The sequence below is a fragment of the Notamacropus eugenii genome, chromosome 7 (assembly GCF_028372415.1).
Source record: "Notamacropus eugenii isolate mMacEug1 chromosome 7, mMacEug1.pri_v2, whole genome shotgun sequence".
NCBI classification, from domain to species: Eukaryota; Metazoa; Chordata; class Mammalia; order Diprotodontia; family Macropodidae; genus Notamacropus; species Notamacropus eugenii.
In genome coordinates, this window is record NC_092878.1 from 40,727,858 (window position 1) to 40,755,830 (window position 27,973).

The following is a 27,973-nucleotide window of genomic DNA, read 5'->3' on the forward strand; positions in this document are numbered from 1 at the left end:
TCCTCCAAAATGTTCTGAGCAGCCTGGACCTGTGGTAGAAGTCAGCTCCAATATCTTCAAAAATGTATCTCATCTGCAGCTGTCTGGAGTCAGAGGAAAATTTTAAATATCCATCACTGAGCATTATCTAAAGCTGTCTGTTTCAGTGAGTGTCACCTGAGTCCATTGTGGAACCCGTACACTTGGCTTGTGGAGGGATCAGTCTCTATGACCCCCTCTTTCCTATTCCTGACCATAACATATGCCCACAGAAGTAGACCTTCCAGATTACTAATTATAATTTCCAGCATCCAGCATTTTATTTTTCCCACTTGTAAGGGGGAAAAGAGAGGTATTGTTAAGCCATAGAATTATGTTTACTGAGATTTCCCAATCAATTGAAATATCTCCTTGGGCAAGTTATTAGAGTTGGCACTCTTTAGCTCAGGGGTTATTAGCTCGGTGGTCTGTGAAGTTTTAAACAAATTTTGATAACTGTATTTCAATATAATTGGTTTTCTTTGTATTGCTGTTCATTTTATTTTATACCTTTAAAAATATTACGTTGAAGACTCCATAGGACTTGCCGTATTTGTAAAGGGTTTATCATAGAAAGAGTTTAACAAAGTCTTTGAGTTTGCTCACCTGTTGAAACTGACTTGTTTAGATGGTTGTTTGGGAATTTCTGCCTAGTATTAAAGATTTTGGAGAACCAAGTCAAATCATGCCACTGAGAGTCTCTTTACGTTGGTCTGAGAAGCAAGAAATTCTATTCTTATCTTGTCATTGGTGATATGACTGTACTAGATCACTTGCTGATATTATCCTGTTTTGGGATGCCCCATTTTCTGACTTCTCTTTTCTTCCTGAGTTCTCATTAATACCAAATTCCTTTATATTGCCCTGGAAATGGCTCTGATTATTGCTTTCATCAATGCAAATTTTCTTGTCCTAATCCTCTTGGCCCCAAAGTAGTTTTTAGAGTGGTAACTCCTTAAAATTATAGATTTTTGATCCTGAAATTTGAAGCCTTGCTCCAAGTAAATAGCCCCACTTATTGAGTCAGAGAAACTCAGCCTGTATCCCACTCTCCATGACACTGAAACATTTTCTAGTAAGTCATAATTTAGTCTTTCATTAAATGAAAGGGGGAGGGTAAAGGATCTAAATTAAAAAATATTCCAGCCAAGTCATTCCCAGCAGCAATAACCTAACTCTGCCAGCTAAACAAGAGAGGCTGCTCAGCTGTTATCAGTGAGTTTCTGTTTCCTCTCAGGTTACACCACAATTAATTTGAAATTTCTACTTGCAAAGTAAAGGGAGGGAATAAAATAATCCTAATTTACTTTTTTTTTTTTTAATAAAAAGCTTGCGTGGAAAGGGTCCACAGGGAAACCTTATTGCAAACCAGGGCCTGGGTAATTCTGTAAAGAGGAGAAACTGCTTTTAAAATGCACAGTCACAGGGTAGCCCAGTCTCTCTTTTCAAAATGTTTCCTTTGGGCTTAAGCTCCTTTTAACTTTTAATTTTTTGTTGCACACACACACACACACACACACACACATGAACACACACAAAGACGTTTGTTCTTGTGAAGCATCTCTATTTATTGCCTTAAAAAAAATGAGAGAGTTATTCCAAGGTATTGGGAAGCATTGATGACAATGGGTTTAATGAGGAGTAAAAGAAATGAAGGGCAGATAAAACGAATGCCATTAAGTGAAATAAAAAGAATAAAAGTTGGAAAAACCCCAGATGATGTTGTTTTAGCAAAGATGGAACATGCCAAATGTTTCTCCTCCTCCTCATCCTCCTCCTCCTCCTCTTTCTTCTTCTCCTTCTTCTCCTTCTTCTTCTCCTTCTTCTCCTTCTTCTTCTTCTTCTTCTTCTTCTTCCTCTTCTTCTTCTTCTTCTTCTCCTTCTTCTTCCTCCAGTCATTCTTCCTCTACTGTTTCTACAAAGTACACAACAAAATGATCCATTATGGATGGAAAACCAAGGTATCCTCATCTGAGAGACCATGAGAATGATAGGAGCTGAAGTCTAGGAGTACATGACTTAGAGTGAGTAGGCAATTGAGCTGGGGAGTGACATCAGATCTGTTTTTTAAGAATATCAATTTATGCCAGTAATGTGGAAAATACATTGAAAAAGAGAAGATTTTGACTATGTGAGAGTAATGAGATATGTTGTGAATAGAAAATTGAGAAGATGAAACTGACTGAAACTAATGAGAATGAGGTAAAGGAAATAATTGAGGATGATTCTGATTTTGAAAACATGGGAGACTAGAAGGATAGTGATGTCCTTGACAGAATAAGGATATTAGGAAAAGGTATAGGTTTTGACCAGAAGATAATGAGTTTTGTTTAGGACCAGATATCTAGGTGGAGATATCTGAGTCAGTCTGAGATACAGGACTCTAAGAAGACATGCAGACAGGTAAGAAAACCATAAAACATTCACCATGCATCTATGGATCTAGCATGCAATATCTCACAAAGAGAGTTCCTATCTCTATCTATCCCAGGAAATGTTCTTCAATTTAAATTATTACAAATATACCATTCCTCCCTAAAGGTTATAGAATTAAAACATATAATGCAGAATTTTTTCTCTTTAATGTGGAGGAAAGCCTTTATCCTTGGTTGTTGGAGAGTGTATTCTGAATCAGAATGGAGAGAAATAGAATGAAGAAAGAATAGTTTAAAATACTTTTTCCACACTGAAATGAAGTGACATCTTGTAATTCTGTTGAAAAGTATGGATGGTTTACATCAGTTGAGATTACAGAATCATCTAAACAAAACCATATAGTTGGAAGGAATGTCAGATGTCATCTGGCTCCACTCATTGCCCATTGGGTGGATTGGTTTGGCAACATTCAGCTTGACTGGAACATAGAGTACGTGAAGGGGAGTGGTATGAAATAAGGCTAGAAAGTGTGATTCCAGCCAGAGGATGAATGAACTTAAATTCCTAGTAAATAAGTTTTTATCTTATATTAAGGGGAATAGGGATCTATGGAAGGATTTTGATCAGAAAAGCAATGTGGTCAGATAGCTTAATTATTAAATTTCTAAATGCAAAGAATATGTGTATGTTTGTCCTTCATTGCCAAGGAAGACTATGCCATCAGATACATGACTTGCACTTGACTTTGCTTTGAGTGAAGGAGGACTGTGCAGGTCACCAGTCTCACTTCTCCTCCAGAGTCAACTGAATCCAGGGACCAGATGTTCATCAGGATGACTGGAGATGACCCAGGATGAGGCAATTGAGGTTAAGTGACTTTCCCGAGGTCACACAGCTAGTGAGTGTCAAATGTCTGAGGTGATATTTGAACTAAGGTCCTCCTGACTCCTGCACTTGTGCTTTATCCACTGCACCATCTAGCTGCCCTAAATGCAAAGAATACATTACTATACAAGGTAGTTCATTCCACTTTTGCATAAATTGAAAAATTATTATTTTGAACTGGAATCTGTATCCTGTAATTTATTTCACTGCTCCACTATCTCCCTCTCTGAAACCAAATAGAATATGTAGAATCTTTCTTCTTTGTTACAGTCCAATGAGTGTTTAGATATACTAATGCCACTTGTAAATCTCTTCTCCAAGCTATAGTTACACAGTGCTTCTAAATCATCCCAATATGACATTGTATTAAGTCTTGTTTTATTTCTTCTAGATATACTCCCTTTTATCAATGTTTCTCTAAAATGTGCCTACCGAATCTAAAAATAATAGATTATGTTTGAATACAACATATAGTTTGATTGTCACTTCATTAAACCTAAAATCGCATCAACATTTACCTGGCACTTTAACAATTTAAAAGATAATTACCTACTTTCTGCTTTGATCTTTACAAGAACTGTATAATATGGGTGATTGCATTGGTAAGCACCCAGACATACATAGAGGAGCCTGCTATCACAGGTTCTTAGATCTGCATTCAGAAAAAAATAGCAATTTTCAAGGTGTTAACAATCACTTTCATCATGCACATGTATCATTTCTTTAACCAAGTACATATGTCATTCACCTAGTTCAGGCAAGTCAACACTTCAAAGAAAATACAGAGAAATTCAAAATCAACAGACATGGCTTCCTGTGCTTGAAATCAACAGACAGATCCAACTGTCTGACCATAGTTACTAGAGAGGGAAGCACAGACATCTAGGTTTTCTAAGCTGGGGCACCTTTATTGGCTTCCCAGGGTCCTTGTCTGGCCAAACTTTCAGTTAGTAAGCCCCAGAAAAAAACCTCATCCTCAAAAGTTTTTTTGAGCTAGAGGGCATTCCAACCCTTTAGAACCAGCACCTCATTAATAAAAGGTGTGGGCATTCCTATAAATCTTCCCTAATCAAACTCCCCTTTAATGAGTGGGAAAAATTCTTAATCACATTAGCAATAAATATACATATACTGTTTCTAGTTAAAGAAACTCTTGTTTCTGTACTTTCCTCCTAGTAAAGATTCTTGATTGACAAAGGCAAGATTCAATCAGAATTACTTGATTATACTAAAACAAAAATAGCAAAAGATCCTATTTTACTTGACATCACAGTGATATATATATATATATATATATATATATATATGTTTATATTATTCTTTCTGTCATACAGATAAGTAAACTGAAGCTTAAAGAGAGTAGGACTTGTCTAGAGTCACGTAATTAGTAAGTACATGAGATGGAATTTGGACTCTTGTCATCCTGATTCTAAGTCTAGTTTGTTTTTTCTCTTCCAGCAGCCATCCCAGCCTGTTCATTCCTACTAAACTTATGGTCTATTAAAATAATTTGATTAGGATTAATTAGCATCTGGCTTTTTGATTTCATAGATTACATCTTTTTTGCCCACTCATGACTCAATTTAGTTGCCTCATTCATTCAATAACTGCACAGCTTTATTTTTAAGTAATCAAGTAGATGACTTCATATTCATCTTCACTGAATGTCATGTTACTGGATATTTAAGCATTTCGTTGTCTTAGCCTGTTTATATATGTGAGTATGTATAAGCATGTATGTGTACACATGTAGATTATATATACATATAGATACTTATGCATACACACACACACACACACACACATATATATATATATATATATATATATATATATATATATATATATATGAAACCTCATGCTGTCATTTAATGTGTTAGATTTCTCTCTCTGTTCCAACACCTATAGCAGTAGAGTAAGGAAGCTCTATGACTATTCTATTTCCCTGCTCAAAAACCTTTTACGTATCATGATTGACCTTAGGATAGGATAAAAATCATTTACTTCAGACATTTAAGATCCTCCACTATGTGGTAGGAATCTAGCTTTCCAGCTTCATTTAACTTTACTTCCCTTTGGTTACTCTGTGCTCCAGTGAAATTGGATCACAAAATTGTTCCATAGTCTTGTCCAATCATCTTCTACTTGAATTTATTCATGCATGTCACTACTACTACCCATATCCTCTCTCTTTTGAAATTATTTTATTTCTCTGAGTCAACTCAGGTGTTACCTCTCTCATGAAGTTTTCTATAATTTCCTTCATTGAATATGTTGTTTTTTTCAAATTTTCAGACTTTAGTCTAGTTTTCTTCTTTTTTGCTATTAAGCTCTACACTTGATTGTACTTATTTACATATATGTCACATCCTCCTTCCTTAGTAGATTATAATTTCCTTGACGACAGGAATTATGCATCTTTTTCACTTGTGTATCTCCATCACCTACCTCAGCTCCTTTACTACATGCAGCAGGTCATTGAAATATTTATTGAATACTGAAAAGAATAGAGAAAAGGCCAAGCAAAGTTTCATATAGAGTCTTCTCTGTTGCCATTGATCAATTAATGGCATGTGCACCCAATATTTAACCAATGGGTTATCTATCTCTTTACACAGTCATCTAGCCTTTATTTCTTCATATTGTCAACAAGAACATCATGAGATAATTTGCCAAATGCCTTGTGGAATTGTAATGATATATTGTGTCTATGGGGTTTTGTAATCTAGCACTTGTGTTAGTACTGACTTCTTCCCTGGGTAATACATGAATAAGGCAGAAATGGGGTACTTCAGAATTTAATTCTAAGAGAAAATGTAAACCAGCGTAGCCCATTTCAATTCTCATCCTCATTCATTGCTTTTCTCTCCTAGAGGCATCTGTCCCATTCTCTATGGTTACCCTCAAAGAAACATAAATGAATAGGTTTTCCTCTCATGGCCCATTTGCTCCTGGAAAACATTAAGATGATCCAAGAGACAATGGTGTAGTAGAAATAGCATTGTGTTTGTTCTCAGAGAACCTGGCTTCATTTTCTATCTCTGCTACTGGGCAAATCATTCAAAGGATCAATAGGGGACACATCAATTAGCTTATTTTTTTTAAGTTGTACAATATGAGAATATAAGAGCATGTCCCAGTTCTGTAAATAATGTCAGGAGTGTTAAAGATCAGAATTAACTAAGCTTAGTGAGAAAAGTTAAGGACAACAGAAGCAGGAGTGGTGGCAGTTATATTGGGAGAAAAAGGAAGGATCAATGAAAACATGAGACCTCTGCTTAGGATGATTGGGAAAATAATAAATAAAACAGAGATAAATCAAAATTGTTCCAATCTTACTGTGTTTTTCTTTTCCATGCCAGGGAGAAGCACTTGTGTGTTAGAAGTGACAGAACAAAACTGGTTAACAGAAAGTTGATATCCAAAACAGACAGTTAAGAACCTGTTTTCCTTGAATGAATTCAAGTCCCCTTGCCAAGATGAACTATAACTTCAGGTGCTAAAAGACAGGGTGAATGTGTTCATCAAGACACTATTAATAACACTTAAAAGATTGCGAAAGTAGGAAAATGGTCCAATTATTAGAGAAGGTAAGTGTGTTTTGAATTCCATTGATTATTTATTTGTTTGTTTGTTTATATATTTATAATATACTTTATTCATTTTCAGTTTACAATATTCACTTCTGCAAGATTTTGAATTCCAAATTTTCTTCCCATCTCTCCCCTCCCCCATCCCAGGACAACACTGAGACATTATTCTTTTCATTAGCTTTTTGGACCTCTTTTGCCATTTGGTTTAGTCTATTTTTAAAAGTATTATTTTCTTCAGCATTTTGGGAGGGTCTCTTTTAGCAAGTTATTAACTTGTTTTTCATAATTTTCTTGCATCAGTCTCATTTCTCTTCCCATTTTTTCCTCTCTCTCACTTTCTTACTTGATTTTCAAAATCATAATTGAGCTCGTCCATGGCATGAGACCATTTCATATTTTTCTGGGAAGCTTTACATATAGGAGCCTTGACTTTGCTGTCCTCCTCAAGTTGTATGCTTTGATCTTCCTTCTTGTAAGAAAATTCTTTTTCACCAAGAAAATAACCTTTTATATTCTTATTTTTTCCCCTTTTGTTCATTTTCTCAGCAATTATTTGACTTTTGAGCTCTTTGTTAATTGGAGGGTGAACTGAACCAAGTTTCAGGAGTTTTGGCAAGCTGTTTTCAGAGATATCTCTAGGGACCTGTAAATTTTCAGTTCCCCCAAAATGGTATGATCAAAGGAGAGGTGTTTACTCCTCTCTTGGCTGGTACTCTTGTCTGTGAGAAACCACAAGCACTCTTTTCTTCCCTGGAAATATGAGTAGGATTCCCTCTCCATAGCTTCCACCAGCTCTGCCATGCCAGCACTTGTCCTCGCCCCAGGACTGCCACACAGGACTGCAACTCTGATCAACTTTTCAATTCCCCCAAAGTCTATACGCAGAGAGCTCCAGAAACAGCTCCTGCTGTTGCAGTGGCTGCCACCACCCTGGGACTGGGGCTGGGACTGTGGTTGGGGCTAGACCACTTTTCACTCAGGTGAAAGATCTTTCTCACTGATCTTTGAAGCTGTCTTTAGCGTTGGTGAGTTGAGAAGTCCCCAAACCACTAGAGCTGCTGGTGATTCAGTGTCCTAAAGCCTGTTCCAGTTTCATTTACGCCAACAGTCTGTACTTCACTCTGAGCCCAGTACAATAGACCCTTCCTATTGGCCTTTCAGATTTTCTTGGGCTGGAAATCTGTTTTGCTCTGTCATTTTGTGGTTTCTGCTGCTCTAAAATTTGTTTAGAGTCATTTTTACAGGTATTTGGAGGGGTTTGGGAAAAGAGCTCAACCACATCCCTCCTTCTACTTCTTGGCTCCACCCCTGTTTGAATTTTAAAAAAAGGAAGAAGAGTAAATCCTAAAACTATGCTAGTTAGTTTGACTAATAGGAAAATACTAAAATGCCTCATTAAAGATATGGCTGATGAATATCTAAAAAAGAAGTGGTTACAAAGACCTGGCATGGCTTCATCAAGAACAGATTATATCAATAAAACTTGGTTTCAATTTGTGATGGGATTAGCAAACTGGTAGGTGAGGGGATAGTATAAATATAGTTTGTTTATATCTAGATTTTACAAAACAATGAATATAATTTATTATTCATGTAGGGAAAATGAAGCATTGTGGAATATATGATAATGAAATTAAATGGATTTTGTATATTTGGGGATTGCACGACTAAAAGAAGAATTGCTAATAGGTCAAAATGAGCATGGCAGAAAAATGCAAGTACTATACTCATGAATCACTCCTTGGCACTGTGCTATTTAAAATTTTTATTAGTGGCTTGGGAAAGGTATAACTGTTACATTCATCAAATTTTCAAATGATACAAAGATGGAATGGATAGCAAACATGCTGAATGACAGAGTTGGGATCTAAAAATGTTCTTGACAAGCTACGGCATTGGACTGAATCTAATAAGATGGAGTTCAATAGGAATAAAGTATTTCACTTAGTCTAAAAAAAGTCAGTTTCCAAAGTATAGACTTAGAGGCGTGCTTAAAAAGTCTTTTTTTTCTTTTGAAAAAAAATCCAAGATTTTTTTTGATTTTTTTAAAACCTTATTTGTATATTTTTAGTTTTCAGCATTCATTTCCACAACATTTTGACTTCCACATTTTCTCCCCATCTTTCCCTTCCCCCTACCCCATAATGCCTTGTATTCTGATTATCCCTTCCCTCAATATGCCCTCCCTTCTATCACGCCCCCCCCCTTCCCTTGTCCTCATCTTCTCTCTTTCCTTGTAGGGCAAGATACATTTCTATACCCCATTACCTTTATTAATTATTTTGCAGTTGTATGCAAAAACATTTCTCAACATTTATTCCTAAAACACTGAGTTCCAACTTCAAAGTTTGCTCCGTCATTTTGTGGTTTCTGCTGCTCTAGAATTTGCTGAGTCATTTTTAAATATTAACCATCAAGTTCCTTCCTCCCTTCCCACCCATCCCCACTGAGTAGGCAAGCAATTCAATATAGGCTATATATGTATAGTTTTGCAAAAGACTTCCATAATAGTCATGCTGTATAAAACTAACTATATTTCCCTCCATCCTTTCCTGAGCCCCATTTATTTTATTCTCTCTTTTGACCTTATCCCTCCTCAAAAGTATTTACTTCTAATTACTCCCTCCTCCCATTTGCCCTCCCTTGTACATCCCCCTCACCCCACTTGTCCCCTTCTCCCCTACTTTCCTGTAGTGTAAGACAGATTTTCATACCAAACTGAGTGAGCATGTTATTCTCTCCTCAGGCCAAATGTGAAAGACTAAACTTCACTTTTTCCCTCTCACATCCTCCCTTTTCTCCTCCATATAAAAAAACTTTTTCTTATCTCTTTTATGAGAGATAATTTGCCTCATTCCATGTCTCCCTTTCTCCTCCCAACAAATTCCTCTCTCATTCCTTAATTCTGTTTTTTAAATATCATCCCTCCTTATTCAACTCACCCTCTGCTCTCTGTACATACATATATATATATATATATATATATATATATATATGTATGTATACATATATGCATGTCTGTGTGTGTGTGTGTGTGTGTGTATAATCTGTCCAACTACTCAAATACTGAGAAAAGTCTCAAGAGTTACAAATATTATCTTTCCATGTAGGAATGTAAACAGTGCAGCTTTAGAAAGTCCCTTATGATTTCTCTTTCCTGTTTACCTTTTTATGCTTCTCTTGATTCTTGTGTTTGAAAGTCAAATTTTCAGTTCAGTTCTGCTCTTTTCATCAACAATACTTGCAAGTCTTCTATTTCATTGACTATTTTGTCCTCTGAAATATTATACTCAGTTTTGCTGGGTAGGTGATTCTTGATTTTAATCCTAGTTCCTCTGACTTCCAGAATATCATATTACAGGCCCTTCTATCCCTTAAAGTAGAAGCTGCTGGATCTCATGTTATCCTGATTGTATTTCCACATTACTTGAATTGTTTCTTTCTATTCGCTTGCAATATTTTCTCATTGACCTGAGAGCTCTGGAATTTGGCTACAATATTCCTAGCAATTTCTCTTTGTAAATCTCTTTCAGGAGATGATTGATGGAATCTTTCAACATTTATTTTGTCCTCTGGTTCTAGAATATCAGGGCAGTTGTCCTTGATAATTTCATGAAAGATGATATCTAGGCTCTTTTTTTGATCATGGCTTTCAGGTAGTCTCATAATTTTTAAATTGTCTCCCCTGGATCTATTTTCCAGGTCAGTTGTTTTTCTGATGAAATATTTCACGTTATCTTCTATTTTTTCATTCTTTTGGTTTTGTTTTGTATTTCTTGATTTCTCATGAAGTCGTTAACCTCCATTTATTCCATTCTAATTTTTAAAGAACTATTTTCTTCAGTGAGTTTCCGAATCTCCTTTTCCATTTGGCTAATTCTGCTCTTTAAAGCATTCTTCTCCTCATTGTCTTTTTGTGTCTCTTTTGCCATTTGGGGTAGTCTATTTTTTAAGGTGTTAATTTCTTCAGCACTTTTTGGTCTCCTTTAGCAAGCTGTTGACTTGCTTTTCATGATTTTTTTGCATTGCTCTCATTTCTCTTCCTAACTTTTCCTCTACCTGTTTTACTTGATTTTCAAAATCTTTTTTGAGCTCTTCCATGGCCTTAGACCATTACATATTTATTTTGGAGGTTTTGGATGTAGAAGCCTTAACTTCCTCTGATGGTGTGCATTGTTCTTCCTCATCCAAAAGGATGAAAGCAACCTCTTATAGTCTTATTTTTCCCCCTTTTCTGAGTATTTTCTCCACCAGTTACTTGACTTTTGAGTCCTTTCTAAAGAGGAGGGTATACTCTGGGAACCTGTCAATTCTCAGTTCCTTCAAGGTGTCACAATCAAGTGAGAAGAGTTTACTCCTCTCTTGGCCTGCACACTGGTCTGGGAGCAACCAAAAACTTTTCTGCCCAGAATCTAAGAGTAGTAGAATTCCCTCTCCATAATTGCCTCCACCTCCACCATGCCAGCATTCCTCCTCACTCCAGGGCCATACTCAGGGCTGAGATTCAGATCAGCTGCTCAATTCCTCTAGGGGCTTTAGGTGAAGGGCTCCAAAAATGAAAGGTGCAGTTGCAGTGGCTGCTGCTGGCAGTCCACACCATGGTAACTTCTGCTGGGTGAAGGAGCTTTCTCATTAATCTTTGAATCTGTCTTTGGAGTTTGTGGGCTGATCAATCTGTGAACTGCTGCTTCCAGTGTCTCCATGAAGCCTGTTCTGGGTTCTGTCCCTGAAACACCATGCAGCCCATTCTGGGCTGTACTCTGCTCTGCATCAGGTGAGGTAGACATTTCCTGTTGCCCTTCCAGACTGTCTTGGGCTAGAAATCTCTTTCACTCTGTCATTTTGTGACTTCTACTGCTCTAGAATTTGTTTACAATCTTTTTTACAGGTATTTTATGGACTATGTGGGGGAACTTCTCTAGGTCTGTCTTTCTACTCCACCATCTTGACTCCACTTCCCAAAATCTAGGATTTTTAATGGACTATAAACTCAATATGAAGCAGCAGTCTGATTCAACAGCTTAAAATATAACATGAGATTATTCTCCATTAATAGAGCTTCCAGGAATTAAAAACAGAAGAAAAATATTATGGTCAGAACACATATGGAGTATTGGGTTCATTTGGGGCCATTAGCTTTTAGGAAGGACATTGATCAACTGGAGAGGGTCCAAATGGGTGATGAAAGAATTCACAATGGTGAAAGACCTCAATTCCATTTTTCAAGAACTAGTAGAAAGAATTGAACATATTTAGCCTGGAGAAGAAGAAACACAGAAGGAACATGACAGTTGTGTTCAATTATTTGAAGGACTTATATGTGGAAAAAAGAATTATATTTGTTTTGTTTGATTCCAGAGGGCAGAAGTAGAAACAAAAAGCAGAAGTTTTATAGGTCAATTTAAGCTTCATATCAGGAAAGACTTCCGAAAAAGTTTTGGATTAGAGATACTTTTACTATAAGAAAGAGTAAACATGAAGAATATAAAGGAGCATGGGAAAATTTGTAACATGATGCCAAAGAAAGTAAAAGAAACCAGAATATAATATGCAAAATAGCTACAACAACACAAATGGAAAGAACAAAAAGAACAAAAGGAAATGAAGAAATAAAAAAAAAAACAAAAAAAATTGTCTAAACTCAGCTGCATACTTATAAGAATAAACTTGGCCCTAACTAAGCTATATTTATCACATGTCCCCAATTTTTGGACTTTATGGACTCTATATCTAATGTCATATTTTTGTGATATGATATTTGATTTTGTTGACTCTTCTTTTTCCTATTTTTTAGTTTTGTATACATATAGGTGTGTGTTTTTATATACAAACATATACATATATGCATATACACTCACATATATGCACATATGCATACATATACATACATGCATGCATTTACATATGTATATATGTGTACACGCACATGTGATCCTTTAGGTGGGAGAAAGGATAAATTGAGAAATAAAAATGATTTTTTTAATATTGTTGACTAAAAGAAAAATTGGTTGCTTTGAGAAGTGATGGGCTCTCCTTCCTTGGAGGCCTTTAAGCAGAAGCTAGATGGCATTGTTTCTGCCATATTATAATGTGGATGAGTATGGGTGCAACTAAGTGACTCCTGAGACCTCCTTCAACTGCCATATTCTATTGTTCTGTGATCTATCCTTTTTAGAACTCACTTTTCTTATCTATAAAATAATTGGTTCAGAATACTACTCTCTAAGATGCCTTCTAGCTGTTATCTCATGAAAATCTGCTTGGATTTAACCTAAGTAGTTAGGTTTCATAGGAATAAAATAAAGTAATATTATAGGGTAGGAGGAAGAGAATCTCCAAACATTATTTTAAATGGAGTCTCTGTTTCATAAAGTCTTGCAAAGATAGTTCAGTACAAATAGAACTGAATGTAGAGTTAGAAGACTTGAGTTTTAAGTCTTATCTTTCCTGTTCACTGTGTGAATTTGTGTAGGTCTCTAAACCTCTCTGGGTATTTGTGAGCTTATGTGGTTGAAAAATGATTTTATTGGAACGTTGAAAAATTTAAGAAATCTGATCAACACAATGACCGAGAAAGACTTCATAGGATCAGCGATGACGAATGCTACTCTTTGCCTAAGAGAAAATTAATGGATTAAATATACAGAGTGAAATGTTCATTTTTGGACATGAATAATATGGGAATTTGTTTTGCTAGACTATACACTTGTAAAAAAAGTTCTTCTTTTCCCTTTCTCCAATTAACAAAAGGATTTTGATTTTGAAAATTAAATGAACTTTAGCACTTTTTAGTAAAGGTGTGTGTGTGTGTGTGTGTGTGTGTGTGTGTGTGTGTGTGTGTATGTGTGTGTGTGAAAATGCCTCCTGTACATATCCCTCCACTGGCACTGGCATATTGAATTGCCAAAATTTTCAACAACCCTGAGACTTCTCCATTGCATAATGAGGCATTAGAATATGACATACATATGTGTGTGTGTGTGTGTGTGTGTGTATAATGTTCTAATATGGGCCCTAAATGCTACAGTTTGGTTATGATATTGCATGGACAAAATTTTTGCCAGGCAGATGATTGTCCATTACATATCATATGAACTGCTTAAATCCCCAGATCTATTTTTATGCATTTGTTTTCCATTTGGTCTAATCATAGTTTTGAATCAATATGCTCAATTTTGCACTGTAGCTGTGAGCTCTCTATCTTGCTTATCATTTATCCCGCAAAGGTGATGGATAGTTTTGAAGATTTCATGAGTCAACCAAAATTATCTATTGGAATTCCCCACTATGAGTAATACCTGGTTATAGATGTTGTCAGGCTGTGACAGAAGATGACTAACTGGCTGAATTTTGCTTCTTTTGTCTGCAATGGCATGAATGTTCTGTTCCTAATTGGGCTGCCTCATTTGTGGTGTCTTCACTCACATGCTCTCTCAACCTAGAAATTGTCACTGGATGGTTTATCACACATCTTAGTTATCAGCAGCCCCCTTCAATCACCACTCTCTAGCTTCATTTTAACAGACAGACATATTTCTGGGACCTGAACTACGAAATTGAATCCAGGAAATAATCAACTATCATGTAATCAAATAACTACTGACCATATAATGAAGGTAGCGATACAGAGATTTTTTTTAGGTCCATGAAAACAAGATATTTTTAAAAAATGAATCATTCCAAAGAAGCAATTCCAATAGAAATTTTGCAAGTTATTCAGAAATATCAACTGTGCATTTTTAATAAGATTTTTTTTTAAATATGATCTTCTAGGAATCTGGGGAAAGTTATCCATCTTCTGCTTTTCCATCTAATTATCACTAAAGGTATGCTTATGTTATTGAAAAAAAAACTCAGCATTGTAAGGATAAGCTCTTCAGAATTTGAAAAAATAAGTTTTCAAGGGTATATGACCTAGAAAACTCCAAACCTACTGATCAGTGATTCTCCAAAGAAAGGAGTAGGTACTGTTGGCTCATTAGACATTGGTTCCACTTGGAAACAGCTAAACTAGGACTATTTTGAGTCAGTGATAGAACATAATCTAATACTGGTCAGTCAAACAACCAGTAAAAAATTTGTTAAGTGCTCACTATATTCTAGGCAATGTGGAAGGTGATGTTAGTGTGATACTACTTCATTTTATCCCAGAATTTTGGAAAATGTATTTGACCTTGAAGAAACTCAGTATTTCTGTTGCTAGAAAACCTAGGCAGGTCATTGAGCCCTGAGGAATTCTGCAATTAGAAAGTAGAGAATCCATTCTCTACCTTCTTATGTCCTTATTCTGGATAAGGAGAGTTTGGTTAGAAGCCCCTAGGGAACTTTGGCTTGCACAAAATATTCAATTAAAAAGGAGAATTCTAGGATATGTAGTACGGAGGGAGCTTTGGAAAACTGGAAATTCTTCTGAAGGAAAGAGCAGTCAGCCAGTCGATAAGTGATAAGAGTAGTTGAACTTTTATCATGGAAGTCCATTATTAGTAAGAATCTATCATACAAAAATGTTTCAGTTGTTCTATCATCTTAATAATGCAGGTTATTCCTCTAGTGATGTAGGCTGTAACACATTTATGCTTACCTGTTTACCCTTTGTGCTTGTCCATGCCCTTCAATAAATTGTCCATATGTCACCATACCAAATGACAGAGTTCTTACAGCATATAAGAGTGCTTGATATCGTGTAATTACCAATAAAAACGTAGGCAATTTTTAAATTATTTTCCCTCACAATATAGCCAGTCTACTGCATTTTCTAATGTTAACATCAATAGAATTATCATTATAGTGTTGCATTCTAATGTAATCATTACCATCACATATCTCTAATATTATCATTTACATAATAACTCCCAAGTTACCCTTCACTGGCAATATGTTGCAATCAACTCACCTCTATCATATTTGTTTGTTTTTTTTTGCCTTTACTTGTAAACCCAGCACTTTCTTCAATGACTGACACATAGTAAGTTCTTAACAAATGTTTTTTGATCGACTGACTGAATGTACCTTTCTCTCTTGCCATTTAGGTGACCTATAACTTTAATTTCAGATGATATTATACTACATATCTCATAGTCAGGCAGAAATGTCAAATGCAACTAGGTGGTGTAATGGAAAAATGCTGAATCTGGAACCGGGAACACTTGAGTTTAAATCCAACTTCACATACTTATTAACTGTGTGACCCTAAGCAAACTGTTAAGCCACAATTTGCTTTTATCTCTTCATATAGAAAATAGAAGCATCCATTTCCTAGGGGTCTTCTTAGGTGTAGCAGGTGAAAGATGAAATGGCTGGGGAAACAAAGGTTCAATCTCTCAAGCATAGCAATTCATTAAGCAATATACCCCAACTGCCCAACAAATTGGCACCAGATCCTGTCCTCTATTTAGGGCTGGGCTCCAAATACAGAGGGAGACAGATTTTTATACACTGAAAACAATTGATCAAATAAGATTACATAAGGTTGAAATGAGATAATATTTATAAAATGATTTGAAAATCTAAAAGCACAATAAAAATGCTAACTATTATTTTTGCTATTGTCTTTGTTATTAGAATATTGATACTATTGATGGTTATTTTTAAATAATGAAGTTAAATGTTAAAAATATGAGTCTTTGTTCTATAAAGAAATTTGGAATTATAAAAATGTAAGTGTGTATGATCCTTCAAGCAGGTGAGAGTACAATTCAATCAATCAAAACTACATAGACTCAGAAAAAAAAGACAGCTTTCAATTAGAATCACGTTGCACAAGAATTATGCTTGGATAAGCTGAGGAAACTTGACTATGCTTTAGAGATCTTCCATAGATTTTCAAGGGAGTTGAGAAACAAGGCATGGAAAAATAACAAAAATTACATGTGACTTTTCAGTGCATTCCTATAGAGGAGAGGAAGGAGACTCCACTCTACTTCAAATGAAGGAGTACCTTCTAGCTTAAAAGTGCCTGGAAGATGTTGGATTTCCCATTTTCCTATAGGTTTCTGTGGTATCTCTGGATCAGCACATGACAGCATCTGCATCAGTGGGAGCAAAAGACAGACTGAAAGCATAGATTTATCTGTAGCTAAACAAAGAGACTGCATCATGATTAAAGGGAACTTCCCCAGCACCCCACAAATGGGAGAAAAGTTACGCATTGGCCCTACGTACTTTTTAAGCTTGAGGAAACTTTCCTCTGTACTATGTATATACTTATAGGAACATATGACTTTTGGGAAAATGTTTCATAACAATTGGTATTATTGGAATAAGTGATTCTCAACTAATATTTGGTGAAGCATAAAAGTTTGTGCTCGAGTCAGTTGCATTAGAGACAGGCACCTCAATTCTCCTCAGGGAATTCCTAAAATCTTGAGGGTAAGGTGTTACTAAAATATCTCTGGAAATCCAACTCAGTTTAACTAAATATTAGGATGAGGATATCTGAGAGTAAAAATGGCCTACAAAACTATTATGCAATTTCCCAAACGTAATTTACTTTATTCGTCTCCTAATCAATACTGGGTTCACTTCATTATTCATCTGAGATGTCTGTTCAGAATATATATATATACTGATAAACCAGTTCTTTGTCCTGTCCATTAAACAGTTTCTTATGGTTTGGATAGTAAGGACTTTTGATACATTTGGATTATTCTGTGGGAATAGAGAAATACATCTTTCTATGATTCTGGATTTCATTTAGGAGAGTTTCCAGCATTCTAAGGATTGATGCAAGCAAAACAATCATCTGTGAACAGAAACATCAGGAGATTTTTATCATATTCTTCTATTTAGACTCTGTTATGGACATCTTCCTTGACAGTATCAAATAGCTTTGGTAACCAGTTTCCTCTTCATGTCTTATTTTATAATCATAATCAGAGTAATCAAGCAGTATTATGGGTTGCTATATATTTCACAGACTCTTGTATGATTTTGATACCAATACAGAATATACTTTATTGGAGAAGAACTTTGAAAATTTTCTCCAGGAAATCAATTGTTTATATAATAAAATATTATCACAGTGTATTCTTTTTTTTTTTTTAACATCATTCAATCAACTGTGTTACTCCAAAGACCCATGCTATAAAATAGTCTAACAAGGCCTATCCATTCCCTTCTCAAACCTTAATTAAAGAAGGTTCCTTCAATTAATCTGTAGGTCACACACATACATACATACAGGCCAATAGTTTTCATTATTTCCTTATAGTCTTTTGCGAGGGGTGTAATAATAAAGTTTATAATTTTTTCCAAGAAAGTTGTACCCTTCCCTCTTTCATATATTTCAAAAATCAACTCCTGCACATCCTCAAAAATAAGTTTCCTTCAGCACAGGTCTTCTATGTGTATACTTGGTTTCAACTGTCTGCTGTTATTTATTGACCTTTTTAATTCTTCGTTCAACACATTGATCAATATGATCCTGACCTCTATCACCTAATTTGTGGATACAAATATTCCCATATTTTTATAGCAATAGCCTACTGATTGCCCTCCTTGAACTCCAATCCATCTCTCACTTAACTGCTAAAGTGATCATCTTAAAGAACAGATTTGACCATGTCATCCTCCCTATTTGACAAACTTAGTGGCTCTTTATTACCTTCAGAATGAGAAAATCCTCTTTTTGGCATTTAAAGCTCTTTGCAATCTCTCCCAATATTGCTCTTCCAGGTTTCATACACATTATTTCTTTCCTTGTACTCTATGGGTCTACCATATTGGCTTTCATAATAAATGCCATTTTCTGCAAGCCATAGTCATAGGAAGCAAGATAGACTTGTTTATAATATGTATTAAAAATAAGTTTGTCTCTATTTAATTTTTTATTGGAATCTTTTGCTATTCCATCAAAGTCTATTTTCTGGAATAAAAATTGATCATTATAATTAGACAAGATTGAACCTCCTTGTTTTTTCATTTGCATAATTTTAATTTCTGTGTATATTACTTTTCTGTTTCTGGGTCAGTGTCAATTTACGCAAATCTTCCTATCTTCCTCTGAATTTGTTGTTTTTTACAGAGAAAAAAAAACAGGTAAATTAACATATCACAGTTTATTTAGTTATTCACCAATACATAAAATATTACCTCATTTCCAGTATTTTTTGCCATAAAAAAGTGTCTCTGTGCATGTTCTTTTACACATGGGAGCATTCTTATTGTTCCTGAGCTCTTGGGGTTTGTGAGCAGCAATAGGGTGTCTAGGTCTATGTCTCTCTGGACATTTTAATTATTTATTTTAAAATAATTCCAATCATTTTCCCGGTTAGATGCATGAGCAATGTATTAGAACTTTGTTTATATTTCGCAAAATAGCTTTTCCTGTTTTCACACAACTTTACCCATATTTTTTCATTATTTAATAATATATTTAGCTAATTCTTATGTAATGTAAAATAATAAACTATGTTTTTGTTAACCTTAACAAAAATAAGACAAAGGACCTAGTTTTCTGAAAAAAAAAAACTTTAACATTAGCTTAAACTACAATTTATTGTATATTTTTGTAGAATATTGTTTAGTATCTGTGATAATGATTTTCTTAGATTTAGTTCATCACAAGCATTTTAAAAGTCTAAAATACTTAATACAGTTATTGAAGTCCAAATAGTTATAGCAATTTTTGTTTTCTTTAATGTAAACTTTCATAATTTACGTTAAAGGACTAAAGTTAAATAAAATCTAATGCCTTAGTTATGTCATGTATTTGTTTTCCTAAAAAAGATGGAGGATTTTTCATGAGAGGAAGTGGAGAAGTGTTAATTCTCTTTTATATGAGTGGTGAGAAAGAATTGAGAAACTGGTCTAAATTTGTCAAATTGAGAGGAGTAGTGGGTGTTTGTAGGTACAGGCTAAAAATATGGCTCTGGAACTTCCCCATGCTCTATGATTAATCAATTAGCAGGCATTTATTAGGCACATACTGTATGCCAGGTGTTGTGCTGGGTACTAGTGATATAAAGACAAAAATGAACCCAGTTCTTGGATCTTGCAAGGTTTATTTTATACTGGAGGAAACTGACATTTACAAAGGCAGATAATTGCAAATTTTTGTTAAGAATGAAATAACTTTTGGGGGGATGGAAAGAAATGCTAATAATTCATACAATACCCCACTACAATCCCAGAGAATCAATAATGAAGACTTTTTCCTATTGTCTGACACATAACGTAAATGAAGGCCTCATTATGAAAAATAAAACCTACTTTTATGAACATATTCACTATGGAGATATTTTGACTATGTATATTTATTACAAAAGCTTTCTCTCTATCTTTTTTTCCTCAGTGGGAAAGAATATTCATTATTATTAAACATTAACAAACAGTTGCTAAGAAGAAAAAAGAACGCTTGTTAATCAAAAAAAGCTTCATTCAGGAGAATCAGGAAAAGGGATCAGAAATCTGGCTCTTCCCAAATTCTTTTTTAACTATGGAATTTAGAACCAAATCTCATAAATATATCTGATATTTCCATGGTAGCTTATACTTTTAAGGCAGTTTCCTCACAAATCCTTGAAAAGTTAGCCCAATTATCATTGTACTCATTTCATAGGAGAAGAAGCCAAAGTGGCTAGATCCTGGTCATTCCCAATAGTAAATGGCATATCGGGGAAATCAAAATCTTTATCATTCCAAATGTCTTTCAATCAGACCATGCTGATTCTCAATGTCAGTGGGTATCTGAACAAGCTGACGTATGGTGGAGATCAAAATCTCCTGATTCTGTGCTCAATGCATGACTTAGTAAAGTAAAAATCTAAATTTGCATTTCTTGAACTTAGGCTATTTTTGCAAATAAAACTTAGTATTCTATTTCTTAGGATTTTGGAGATAAGAGAAAAACAAAGAGGAGATTAAAGAAAAATTATTAATGGTATTAGAGTTCAGCATTAAGAATCCAACATTAATATTAATGTATATGCAGAGAATTACATAAGCTTCTGAGAATTTTAAAATACATTTTATTCCAAATCATGAAACAGTTATTACTAAATGAAACCTCGTCTTTTGCAAAGTTTTCAGTAGTATTCCACCTGAGCAATATGATTTCCCCTTTTTGTCTTGACTAACTGGAAATGAATTCTCTCAGGTAATTCCTACAGAACAGATTTGCTTTCACTTATTCAGTCATTGGCTTGCCAGGACTTTCTTCTTCTCTTTGTCAAAGATAGACCAATTGATCCAAGGTAGTGACAGTCCAGCTAAGTTTCCAGTGGAGTGGTGTAGCTGGAAGCTACAATGGTGTTACCCAATTTTGTCCCCAATCTTTTAACCTTTCTCAAAGAAAGAGAAAATCACCTCTTTCTTCTTTCAAATGATTTTCCTGTATCCACCCCATCTCTCTTTCATGATCTTTAGTCTTTTGGGAAAAACAACATGATTTCTCCCCCCTAAATGTAGATATCACGGATGTATCCAATTGTTTTGAATCAAAAAAAAATCAAATTTAAATCAAGATGGTCACCACTGCAATCCATTCACTGACCTAATCTTAAGAGAACGTTTCTGGTTCTAGGTCTTATTTTTATGATGTTCAGGTATTTATTTATATCTTCTTTTGCTGTGTTGGGGAATTTCATTAAAGATAAGTCGCTTATAATCTTTGCATTCCCTTGGAGGAAATGTACAAAATCCCACCGGAGGAAGCAGCATTAGAGTGCTGTAGCTCAGGCTTCCCCAAAGGAAATAAAATGATTTTTTGATTAATGTTTTGTTTGGGTACATATCATTCACCTGGAGCAGAAATGTTTATTGCAGTGTCAAAACTCCTTCTATGTAGGTCTGCTTCCTGTCATGTTTACACATCCCTATGAGACAAAGAATTGGGTATGCTATTGACTGTTACTTCATTCACCAGGGACAGATCTGTTAATCTGGCATCAACTTTTCCTTAGTGCTAACATTACTTTGGTCCTCATAGTTGATAGGTATACCATTGTGAATATCCTTTTGTATCTTAATATATAAACAGTAAGTATTCTTAGCTGCTAAGAAGCATAATGGCTAGAGCACGAGACTAAGAGTGAGGAAGATCTGAGTTCAAATCCAGCCTCAGACACTAGTTGTGTGACAATAGACAAGTGGATTAAAAATGTTTGCTTCATTTTCCTTATCTGTAAAATGAGCTGAAGAAGGAAATGGCAAACCATTCCAGGATCTTTGCCAAGAAAACCACAGATGGGGTCATGGAGAATTGGACATGACTGAAAAATGATAAAAAATAATAAAAATTGTCCATAATGTGGGACAGGTGGGTGGTACAATGGGTAGAGCCCTGGGCCTAGAATCAGGAGGATCTGAGTTCAAATACTTAGCAGCTGTGGAACCCTGAACAAGACACTTAACTTCTAGTTGCCTCAGTTCCTCATCTGCAAACAAGGACATGCTGGAGAGGGAAATGGTAAACCAAACCAGTACCCTTGCCGAGGAAACCTGATGGACATAATCTATAGGTGTCAAAAGACGTGATAAAAGTGACCAAACAGCACAAATATATAATAGACACACATATGTATATACACATATATGTATATATGTATAGACACATATACTTGTATGTATATTTATATTTGTCTGTCTATATCTCTATCTCCATCTCTATATCTCTATGTCTTTAAGAAATAGAAGTAAAAATGGTGATTCAAATTTGATTTAGATAAGAATTTAGAGTAAATGGAGCTAAAGATAAATTGAAATGGTACCCCCCAAAATAGCTGCATTGAAGACGAATGCCTACCCAAAGTCCTTATTGTTAAATGGAGATATCTCATAACCAGAAAAAAGCAACAAAACAAACAAGAGATAGAGAACACTGTGAAATAAAAAATGGACAATTTTGATGGCATTAAATTTTTCAGAAGTTTTCATATGAACCAAACCAATGTAATCAAGATTAGAAGAGAAGCAGAAAGATGGCAAATAATTTTTAAAGCTAATGTTTCTGATAAAGTTCTCATTGCTCAAAAACATAGAAAACAGTCTAATTCTTAAGAATAGAAGTCATTCCCCAATTGGTAAAATGATATGAACAGTCAGTTTTCAGATAAATAAATCAAAGCTACCTATAGTCATATGCAACAATACTCTAAATCACTATTGATTAAAGAAATTCAAATTAAAACAACTCAAGTAGTAACTTGCACTTATCAGACAGACTAATATGATGGAAAAGAAAAAAAAAAGATGGTAAATGTTGAAAATGATGTGGGAGAAGTGAAACATTAATGTATTGCTGGTGGGGTTGTGAACTGATTCAACCATTCTGGAGAACAATTTGGAACTGTGCCCAAAGGTCTATAAAACTGTTCGTACTCTTTGATCCAGCCATACCACTACTAGCTCTATACCTGAAAGAGATCATAAAAAGGGGGTAAAAGAACCAACCTGTACAAAAATATACCAATTCTTTTGGTGGTGGCCAAGAATTAGAAATTAAGGGGATACTCATCAATTGAGGAATGGCTGAACAAGTTGTGGCATACAAACATAATGAAATACTATTGTAAGGAATGCTTCGTAAGCAGATTTCAGAAAAATCCAGAAAAACTTGCATGGATTGATCCTGAGTGAAGGAAACAGAGCCACAAGAACCTTGTACATGACAATAGCAATATTATTCAATGATTAACTATGCCAGACATCTTTTCTCAACAGTACAGTGAGCCAAGACAATTCCAAAAGTACCATGATGGAAAATTCTAATCAAATCAAGAGAAAGAACTATGCAAATTGAAGCATACTGTTTTCATTTTTTTACTTGTTTTTATTTTTTCATGGTTTTTCCTTTAGTTCTCATTCCTTTTACGCAACACGACTAATGTGCAAATAAGTTTATCTTGAGTGTACCATGTATAATACATATTGATTGCTTGCTGTCTTGGGGAGGAGGGAGGAAAAAGAGGAGGGCATAAAATTTGAAACTCAAAATCTAAAAACCATGAATTTTGAAAACTATCTATACGTGCAATCAGAACAAAAATGCTATTAAAGAAAACCAAAACCAAACAAAATACAAAAATACCACTATTCCAACTCTACTAAAAGTAGGTGTTTAGATTTATGTCAGGAAGATCCAGGATTAGAAATCTACTGTCAACTAGTGTGATTGGTACAGCGAGGGTGGACATTTGTAATATTGGTTTTCATAAATACATATGTTGTTAGTGCTAGAAAAATCCCTCTCTTGAAATAAAAATACTTATTTTGGACAAATCAAGTTCCTTTTATTACAGTAAAGATCAAGGGTGCTAGTATTCCTCTTTAGCGAAGTAAAAATGTGTTCATATGTGCATTAAGAGAGTGGAGAGGTGTAATATGTGTGTATGTGTGTGTGTGTGTATGTGTGTGTGCTTAAGAGACAGAGATAGAAGAAAAAGAGACAGAGAGAGAAAGGAGAGAAAGAGAGGAAAAGAAGGAAGAAAAGAAGGAAGGAAGAAAGGAAGGGGGAAAGGGAGGAAAAGAGAAAGGGAGGAAAGGAGAAAGGGAGGGAGAGAGGAAGGAAGGAAAGAAGGGAAGAAAAGAGGAAGAAGGCAGTAAGGAAGGGAGAGAGGAAGGATGGATGGATGCAAAAAGGAAGGAATATAGTTCTAGGATATGGAGACACTTGCCCAATTTGTGTTCATCATGCTATTGATAGGTCACCTCCATAGAGAGATTTCATGGCCTGGTACTTCCTTATATCATACATCATACCTAGATTAAAACTAGGTTTTTGCTCAGGAAAATTATTTTAATTAAATATAGGATAGCTTACGTGTCTGCCATTTTTCTAGTAGGCTTTATCAAGATCAAACTAAGCCAAAAGTGTAAACCACAGGTTAACAGTTATAGTGTCCATAGAGTAAGTGAATTCTTTAGGAGCTCTGTGCTTAAGATATGTAAAGTTAAGAATGATGTGAAGGAAGAGAAATAAGAATTCCCAAACTGAATTTAGAATACATTGCCTTCCTCAGTGGAGTATATATTTGCTTTCTAATAATTTTCCTTTTCCTCCCTTGATTGGCATTTTGTTAATTGTTTGGTCGCTCCAAAATTGGTCACTTAGTTCTATTAATCTCTCAGTTCTCACAATAATTGCTCAAGAATATGAGAGTCTTAATCTCCTGTTCAAAAAAATTAATGTGATTCTATTAATATTTAATATTTTAATATTCTGTCTAATCATCCTATAGCTAAGCAAAGATTTTAGATCTTTGTTGTTTCGAAGATAATTAATTCTACATTTTTTTTCTTACATGGCACCTTTCCTCCCAGAAGAATATAATGGATTACCAATTTCAAACACCACTGAGAAGAACAAAGCATTTCTGGAGCTCTGTTTACTTGCATGGCTATCTTTCAGGCAAAGTTTCAGAACCTGATCTGAACAAAGCTCCAAGAGAATTGGTGGGTCTTACATAGAAATTAAATGCTTGGATAAGAGAGACACCAGCTTGCTTGCTTCCAGGTTAGTGTCAACATCCACAAACTCACTTTCACTTAATCACAGGAAATGTTAACACTGTTAAATGTTTGCTCTACATTAACTTGTGTGGTTTGATTTTAATGGCATCTCTGACTTTCAGTGTCTTGCTGAATGGTTCAACCACAGAACCTCAGCTGTATGTCTATATAGCTAAAATCTTTTATCAGTACTCAATTGCGTCAAGGAGGGCACATTGTAGAATAATCTAGGTGGGTTTGTGTTGGTTTCATGGCATGTATTAGAGACAATCCAGCTCTGATATTTTAGAATTTCTAAAACAAAAGTTTGACAAACTCATTTCACTGTATTAAAATATTCAGTGCCTCAATTCCTTCTAGGATAAACCACAAAATATTATCTTTAGGATTCCATTTGTCCTTTAAGAACATTGACTTGGCAGCAAGGTGGAGGATAGATTTTTGAGAGGAGAGACTTGAAGCAGAGAGACAAATAAGTGAATTATTGTAATAACATAGGAGAAAGAGTGGCTAAGGCCTAAAATATGATATTCCTTAGATTAGTAAGTCATTTAATCTATTGTAGATGCCTAAATTAACTACAAAGACTCTATGAAGGAATACCCTACCTCTGAGAAAGAACTGACAAAACTATGTGTGGAATGATCACACACACACACTTAAACACACATTTATGTCTAATAGTAGCCTTCACAATAACATTATCATACATTTACAAGGTTGCAAATTAAACATGATAGATTTACAGTTTTATGTGCAATCGTTTGGCTTTTTTTTTTAAATTATTTCATGTTATGGAAATGCTTGTTTTATTTCACAAATTAAAAATGAAATAAATATTTATTTTAAAAGAGCAAATGGAGAGACATTAAATGTATTATGGATATAAAGTCAACAGGGGTAAGGGAGAAGGAATAAATATGAAACTGACGACCTGGATGACTAGAAAGATAAAACAGAGATGGACACATTAGTAGTATAGAAAGTTCGGAGGTAAAGAGAATGAGTTCTATTTTAGACATTTGGAGCTTAAGGTATCTATTTGACTTTTAGGCGGAGTTGTTCAATAGGCAGTTAACAAGCCTGGACTTGAGTTCTGGAGGGAGAAAAGGGCTGAATAAATATTTCTGGTAATCATTTGCATAGACGTTAACTGAAAGCAAGGAAGTTGATAATATCAACAAGAGATAAGGATGGATGCAGGAGAAGGAGCACAATCACCCACAGAAGAAGGATGAGACAAGAAAGAACTTTCATTAAAAGGCACTGAAAAGGAGCAACAAAATAAATAGGAGATAAAAAGAGAGAACTGATATGAAAACTTGGGGAAGTGGAAAAGCTTAGGAGGGGAATATGATCTATAATATTAAAAAGTGCAGAGCATCAAGAAGGATAAGGACAGGAGTCAAGATGGAAGAGAAAAGCCAGGAAGTAGCTTGAGCTCTCCCCAGTTTCCCTTTGAAACAATGTGAAATCAAGTTTCTAAATAGATTCTGGAGCAACAGAACCTACAAAGACTGAGTGAAAGAATTTTTCAGCTTAAGATAACTCAGAAGGACTTCAGGAAAGATCTGTCTCACAGGTGAAAGAGGAGCACAGCCCAGGGAAAACCATGTTTGGGCAAATCAATAGGAGGTTATTAGCTATAGCACAGATCAGCAACTGAGGCCAGTGACATAACAGGCCAGTTGTGAGGCCTCCAGGCCCAGCACTGAAAACAAAATGCTAGCCTTGGCATCCCCTGTACAACAGGCTTAACTAGACTGGGCCACTCCAATGAAGTAGGCAAACTGCCAGCACCTGAGGCCCCAGCACAGAAATCCAGGGACCAGGTCCCTGCCTTCTAGTGTAAGAAGCTTGGGGCAGTACCTCCTTTACCCCAGGAGTAAACTCAACTTTGAAAGTCATGAAATGTGTGAAAAAATGAGCAAAAAATAAAGGTCTGATCATAGAAAGCTACCATGGGAAGAGGGAAATCAAAACAAAAACTCTAAAGAGGACAAGGACAAAGTGTCTACTTGTGAAGCCTCAAAGGGGAATACAAATGGATCTCAAATCTAAAAAATATTCTTGGATGAACTGAGAAAGGATTTTAAAAAATCAAATAACCAAGGTAAAAGAAAAATTGGGAAATGAAATGAGTGTTATTCAGGAGAGTCAACATCTTGGAAAAGGAAGGACAAAAATTGACTGAATAAAACAATTCCTTAAAAAATACAATTGGCCAAAGGGAAAAAAGATATCTGTTGAGAAAAAAGAATGCCATAAAAAGTAGAATTGGTCAAATGAAAAATGTAGTACAAAAACTAAATGAAGACTATTCTTTAAAACTTAGAATTGGAAAAGTGGAAGCTAATAACTCAATGATATATCAAGAATCAGTCAAGCAAAATCAAAAGAATGAAAAAAATACAAGAAAATGTAAAATACCTTATTGGAAGAATAGCTGACTAAGAAAATAGAACCAGGAGGAGTAATTTAAGAATTTTTTGAACTACCTGAAAGCTTTGACTTTTTTTTAAAAAAGGCCTGGAAGTCACCTTTCAAGATTTTTTTAAGGAAAATTGCCCTCATATCCTAGAACCAGAGGACAAAATTGGAATTGAAAGAAACTACCAATCACCTCCTAAAAGAATCCCAAAATATAAATTCCA